Source organism: Papaver somniferum, chromosome 7 (assembly GCF_003573695.1).
Source record: "Papaver somniferum cultivar HN1 chromosome 7, ASM357369v1, whole genome shotgun sequence".
Lineage (NCBI taxonomy): Eukaryota > Viridiplantae > Streptophyta > Magnoliopsida > Ranunculales > Papaveraceae > Papaver > Papaver somniferum.
In genome coordinates, this window is record NC_039364.1 from 227964932 (window position 1) to 227971927 (window position 6996).

Consider the following 6996-nt stretch of genomic DNA (forward strand, 5'->3'; position numbering starts at 1 on the left):
CCTCCCCCTCCTCCTGCTCCTCAATCTCCTCATCCTCCTCAGTTTCAAGTCGTATTTCCTTTGCAAATTTAAAGATTTCATCCAAAATGTAATTACGAAAATCATTCACTTCTCTTTCTGTCAAGTTCATTAGACCAACTTCATTAACTTTTAGGCTTTTCTCTTCGATGAAATTAAGAAGCCTTTCTTGCCTCTTCTGAACTTCAGTAAGCTCCTCATCCAACTCCTTTCTTTCCATATCTGATATGCGTAGCTTTTCCTTCACTGCATCTATGCTATTTTTTTGTTTCTGCCTCAGGTACTCATCCAAAAGCAATCGCTCTTCATTAGTGTAAGCCTTTACCCATCCTGGTTGCATCTGAAAACATTCCAAAGTATCAACATTGATTACTGGTGTACAATTTTTTACACATGTTGTAAGAGTGTACATTGTTGTACACAGGACAAATTTCTTAAAATCTATCGACAATGTACAATCATGTACACCTTATTAAAGGTGTATATCAATGTACATATACTATCAACAATGTACAATCTTGTACACCTTATTAAAGGTGTATATCAATGTACATATATTATCGTAAGAAAGTTTTTTGAGATACCTTTTTCATGGCGTCATTCAGGTCTTTCTCGATTGTATTACTGACGTCGCTGATGATCCACCTGAGAATCCTTGGCACGCCTTCCTCATTGCTTGGTTGCATGCTTTTGTTGTGTTCAGCAAACTAATGTTGCATTAACAAATAGGTGAATAGTTAGAAATGTAAGGGAAAGGAACAAACACAATGAACAGAATTATTTAAAATGGTGAATGGATATATCAGGTGTACAACTGTGTGCACATGTAAACTCACCAACAGATAAATCACACAACCATTAACTTTAAGTGGTGAATCGAAATGTCTCTTAATGCACGCCATGAGATACTCATGTATATGAATTGGACAGCAAGTTTTCTTCATCCTATCCAAAGACTCAAAAAAGCGTGCATAATGGTTCTTGCTAATCATACTTCTGTTTTCCTGGGGAAAAAACACCGTGATACACAAGTACATAGTAAACAACACCACTAAGTCTTTAGCGTTTCTTTCAATCTCCCATCGCAACTTTGGGTTTAGCTTCATGATACGTACAATTTCCTCCTCCACATATTTTTTCCAAGATCATTTCGTTTCTTAAGAGTCAATCTGTTTATCAGCGGACCATATGTTTTTTCAGATGCAGTTTTTACATATTCTCCTTTTTCAAGTTCCATTGCCACTATCTTAATCCCATAAATTAGAAACAAATCCTCAGGTTCACTCTTTACTGCCACTCTTATATTCTTCTTGGGAGTATCAAACATGAAATAATGTCCCCCTGCGTCACAAATTTCATGGCGATACTGTCTCACAATTTTCAAGATTGAGTTTGGGTTCTTAGTCCATATATCATCTCTCTTTTTACTTGGATCTTTATCATCTTTCTGATATGCTTTTTTGTTGACAAAGATATCTACAACAGGCCAGAATGGTCCTTCTTTTTGCTTCTCTAATTGATAATCGGTGACCATACTTTTTTTTCCTCTTTTTATTTCATCTTCCTCAAAGTTTCTATTCAAAAAGTCACTGATTGCATGAAAACTTGATCTATAAGGTTTGTTGGTATCTACGAAAATGAACCAAGAAGAATAATACATTCATTATACTCATAACTACAAAATAGTCACATAGGTGTGTTGATGGTGGTTTTTAGCTTAGGGTTAAAATCGTAAAACCTTGCATCTGACGTCACTCTACAAGGAAACGGTGACGTGAGTGCTAACCTCTCCACCAGCATATTTATTGAGCCATTCAATATATTTACATGAAATTTATCCAGACTGGCGAATGTAGCAACCATCCCAAACACTCTGTAAATTTCGAGACCTCGCCAATACAAGACTCACTGAGTACTTTCATGTGCTATGTTCCCCGGCAGAACCCTTAATATCGGCATGGCATGACGGATTTGTGTTCACTCGCAGCGGAGTAGCATGAACCTCCAAGTACCAAAGTTAAGTCCATCGCACGAAATGCTCAGACGGAAAGCACACTGTATTCTGTAGATAAGGATTTTTGTGGCAGCATACAAAATCCAGTCAATTATTGTGATAACTCAAAAAAAACTCGTAAACCCGACTATTTGCAAAATTAGGGTTTCGCGCCCAGCGCAGTACACTAGACCTCGTTGGTCGAAAAAATATGCTTAGCCAAACTAGGCGATTAAATACGCAACAGTGCACTGGAAGTGTGGCCACGCCCTAGCTTGCTGGCCCCACTTCCCATCGACCAATCAGGTCGCTTTAAACTCGCCACAGTGTTGAAAAGAAGTAAACCGCGCCAGATGGCCGCAAAGCCAATTGGCTTCCCAAAAAACGCATCAGCATGCCAAGCAGCATGCCAAACGCACATATCAGGCACACATGCCAGATGCACGTGCCAAACACGCCAAACATGGCCACTCATCCCATGCGACGTGCCATATAGGCTAATTAGGGTTTCGACAAGCCAAACCCTAATTTAGGCAAGATTTCCACACCAGCGTGCCAAAATTTCAGTGGCTATGGTTACACGCGCACTGAAGGCCTGCACGAGCCATGCCAGCCATGCCGCAATGCCGATAGCGCAAGTTAAAGGTGCCACTGCCAATTAAAGGTATCCATGATCGACGACTACCTTTCCTCCTGAGATGCAATCTCAACCATCCAAGTTCGCCACCAAACTAACAGGCTTGTGGTAACTTTTGAGTGACCATGCCGCCACACCCTAAACTTTGGTCGCGACATCAAACCCTAAATTGGCCACGACGCCTAATTTCGGCCACAGTGTCAAATCCTAAATTGGCCACAGCGCCAAGCCCTAACCTTGGCCATGCCGCCAAGCCCTAGCCTTGGCCACGCCGTAGCCTTGGTCATGCCGCCAAGCCGTAGCTTTAGTCACGGAGCCAAATCTTAAACTTTGGCCATGTTACAACGCCACGGCCACTGGCATGCCACCATGCCACGACGACTAACATGTCGCTATGCCACGGCCACTAGCATGCAGCTATGCCATGGCTACTAGAATGTCGTTATTCCACGACACTGGCATGTCACCATGCCACGGTTACTAGCATGTCGCTATGCCATGGCCACTGGCATGCCACCATGCCACGGCTACTAGCATGCCGCCATGCCACGGCTACTAGCATGTCACCATGCCATGACTACTAGCATGTCGCTATGGCATGCCACCATGCCACAACTACTAGCATGTCGCTATGACACGGATACTAGCATGTCGCTTTGCCACGGCCACTGGCATGACGTCATGCCACGGCCACTAGCATGTCGTTATGCCATGGCTCCACCAAGCGCTACTATACCAATGGCGCCACTTCGCTATACAACAAGATGCGGCCATAATCAATGGCCACTCTTCCTCATGAGACGTAATCTCAGCCATCAAAATTCGCCACCGAGCCGTTCAGCTTGTGACAAGTTTTAGGCGACTAGCCAAAACGAGCCTAGCATCACATATGCTTTTTACCTACGGCAAGCCTCTCATTTTTAACTTGCCACACGTAGAAAAGTGCTACATGTTTTCCATGAAAATACTCGAGACATCAAAACATGTCACAAACTGGGGGATACTCAGCAGGGCATTGGTCTGGCGGTTTACAGCGTGCGACGTGCAATACGCCCGTTACTAAAAGTGTCATAAAGCGGGGTGGTTAGTAATGGAAAGAAGTAATGGTGTAAACGTATCCTTCATTATGGAAACATAAATTCCAGGCATTACCCGTTACTCCCTTCTTCCACCACTCAATCGTTTCCACTTCCCACGAGACCAGGGTACGTTTTGTTGCGACTTGTATAAATAGGTCTCACCTATTTTCCACCAAAGAACAAGTTTTGGTCAGTAGAACAATACAACATCCAGAAATCATCTAATAGCTTTTCATTCAGCTAGCCAATTCAACTTTCTGATACAAGTCGCGAAATACCCACACTTCCAGAATCGATTATTCTGGTCTCAACACTTTCTTCGCTTCCCTCCCTAAGACCAGCCATTCTCCCTCACTTTGTGACCGAAGGAAGCCTGGAACGGCCATTTCTTGGTTTAGGCCATGATTGTACAGATTGATCTCTCGAATCAAAAGTACTCCCGTGCAGTACATTGTTTAGGGTTTAGACTCGTTTCTCACCTACACACACGAATTTACTGAAATCAGCAGAAACAATTTTCACCCACAAACAATTGGCGACCACAGTGGGAGATTAATCTCTCGTTTGCAATACTAATTTCCAATTTCATTCTTCCACCCGATCTCAAGATGGTAGAACTTAGGTCCGGATCAGCAATAAACGCTGAGAGCACTAACGCTGAAATAATCCCTGGTACTAACGCTCCTTCCAGTGACACTAATACGCCACCTGCCAACACCAGCGGCGCGGAAAATGTTACTTCATGTGTTACACCGCCGCTCACCAGAGCCAGAGCCGTTTTCGCCACTGCCAACGTTTCTTCAAGTGTGACAGCTCCAACCGTCATCAGAGCCGCTGCTACTCCACCATCAGGCGAGAGACTAGAGGATCCAGAAGAAGCCGACCTCCTTTTACCACTGTTGATTTGATGAAAATACAAAAGGTTCTCGTGAGGCTCGACTACAACTCAGAAAGAGATACCTATTCTCCTCAAGACACTAACGGAGCGGCCACCCCAAGAGTCACGTCAACCCCAGATGGATCTGACAAGAAATACTTTTAACATCCGGCGCAGGCACTTCAGCAGGACGCGCGTTTATAGATGAAGAGGCTCGCGTTGCTCTTGAATGCCCAGTAGAAGGGAATCAACAATCCAATTTCATCATATGTGAAGATCAGGAACGACTTCTCCAAAATCGAGGCAAAGAAAATCAGCAACCCTCCTGAGTTCACAGAGACCCTCTTCCCGTCAGGAGCTGCATGATTTCTGGGGACTTCTCCCACAAAATCACGCAGTCTATGATGAAACATTTATCTGAGATTCTATATTTCTCCAAGGCGCAGCGTTAAGACATATTTGCAGCAATCAACCGCACTTCATCAGGAAAGCAGTTGTTTCCAGCTAGGGAAGTCGTTCCCAAACCCCAAGCTGTTTCCGGATCCGAAGTTCGCTCCGCTTCAACGTTCTCCAGCAGCGGCTCCGCTTCAACGCTCGCTCCAGCAGCCGCTCGGCTTCAGCATTCTCTCCATAAGCTGCTTCAGGATCCGAAGCCGAAGCTTCAGCATTTTACTCCATAAGCTTCAACGTCCTCTCCAGGAGCCGAAGCCGCTTCAAAGCCTCCTTCCTGCCAAGGATCGTGTCGTAGCCGCCACTCCTCCCTTCTATGGTTCGTGCCGTAGCCACCACACTCGTCCCTGTCAAGGATCGTGATCGCATCCGGCCAAGGTTCATAGTTATGGACACTTTTTCTTCATCCCCTCAAAGACCTGGGGACTTCTGTCCATCTGTCAACCCGCCATCGTCCTGATGTCATCACTAACGCCTGATGTTGCTTACTCATGGGGGAGCCTAAAATACCCAAAGACCAATCATGCTCGAAATACATGCCTACCGGAGACAGATCTAAGTAACTACCCTTAAAATAAATGTTTTATATCTATTAGGAATATTCAATAAATTTTAAAATATCTTAGTGTTGAGACGTTTAAATTTCTCAACACTCACTTTTGTTTTGCTAGGCATGCTTCCTCAACACATTCTTCCTCTCGGTGTTGAGACGTGCAAATTCCTCAACACCACTATTGTGTTGCTAGGCAAGCTTCCTCAACACATTCTCCTCTTTGTGTTGAGACGCGAAAATTGCTCAACACCAATACTGTGTTGCTAGGCATGCCTTCTCAACACATTCTTCCTCTTGGTGCTGAGACGCGCAAATTCTTCAACACCACTACAACTGTGTTGCTAGGCAAGCTTCCTCAACACATTTTCCTCTTGGTGTTGAGACGTGCAAATTCCTCAACACCACTACTGTGTTGCTAGGCAAGCTTCCTCAATACATTTTACTCTTGGTGTTGAGACGTGAAAATTCCTCAACACTACTATTGTGTTGCTAGGAAAGCTTCCTCAACACATTTTCCTCTTGTTGTTGAGACGTGCAAATTCCTCAACACCACTACTGTGTTTCTAGGCATGCTTCCTCAACACATCCTCCCTCTTAGTGTTGAGACGTCTAAATTCCTCAGTACTCATTACTGTGTTGCTAAGCATGCTTCCTCAACACATTTTCCTCTTGGTGTTGAGACGTGCAAATTCCTCAACATCACTACTGTGTTGCTAGGCATGCTTCCTCAACACATTCTTCCTCTTGGTGTTGAGACTTGCAAATTCCTCAACACCACTACTGTGTTGCTAGGCAAGCTTCCTCAACACATTCTTCCTCTTGGTGTTGAGACGTGCTAATTCCTCAACACCACTACTGTGTTGCTAGGCAAGCTTCCTCAACACATTTTCCTCTTGGTGTTGAGACGCGCAAATTCCTCAACACCACTACTGTGTTGCTAGGCATGCCTCCTCAACACATTCTTCCTCTTGGTGTTGAGACGTGCAAATTCCTCAACACCACTACTGTGTTGCTAGGTGTTGATGGTGGATTTTAGATCAGGGATAAATTGTAAAACCAGATTTAGTTTGCCGACATCCTGCAAAGGGTAAGGCCATTTGACAAACGATGAGTGCAGAAATCCTCTCGTTCTATTTATTTGAAGCAATTCAATAGATATACAAAATTCACTCAGAATAGTACATGTAGGAATACTCCCAAATATTATGTGTATTTATAGCCTTATTAATTAATGCATCAGTTGCCTTGTATTTCCTGTGATGTTCTCAGCAGGACTCTCATTATTGGTGTGGCATGACGACTGAGTGTTTACTCTCAGCAAAGTAACACGAATCTCCAAGTGTCAATAGTGAGGTATGCACAAAATACCCGCAGGCCATACCATTATCT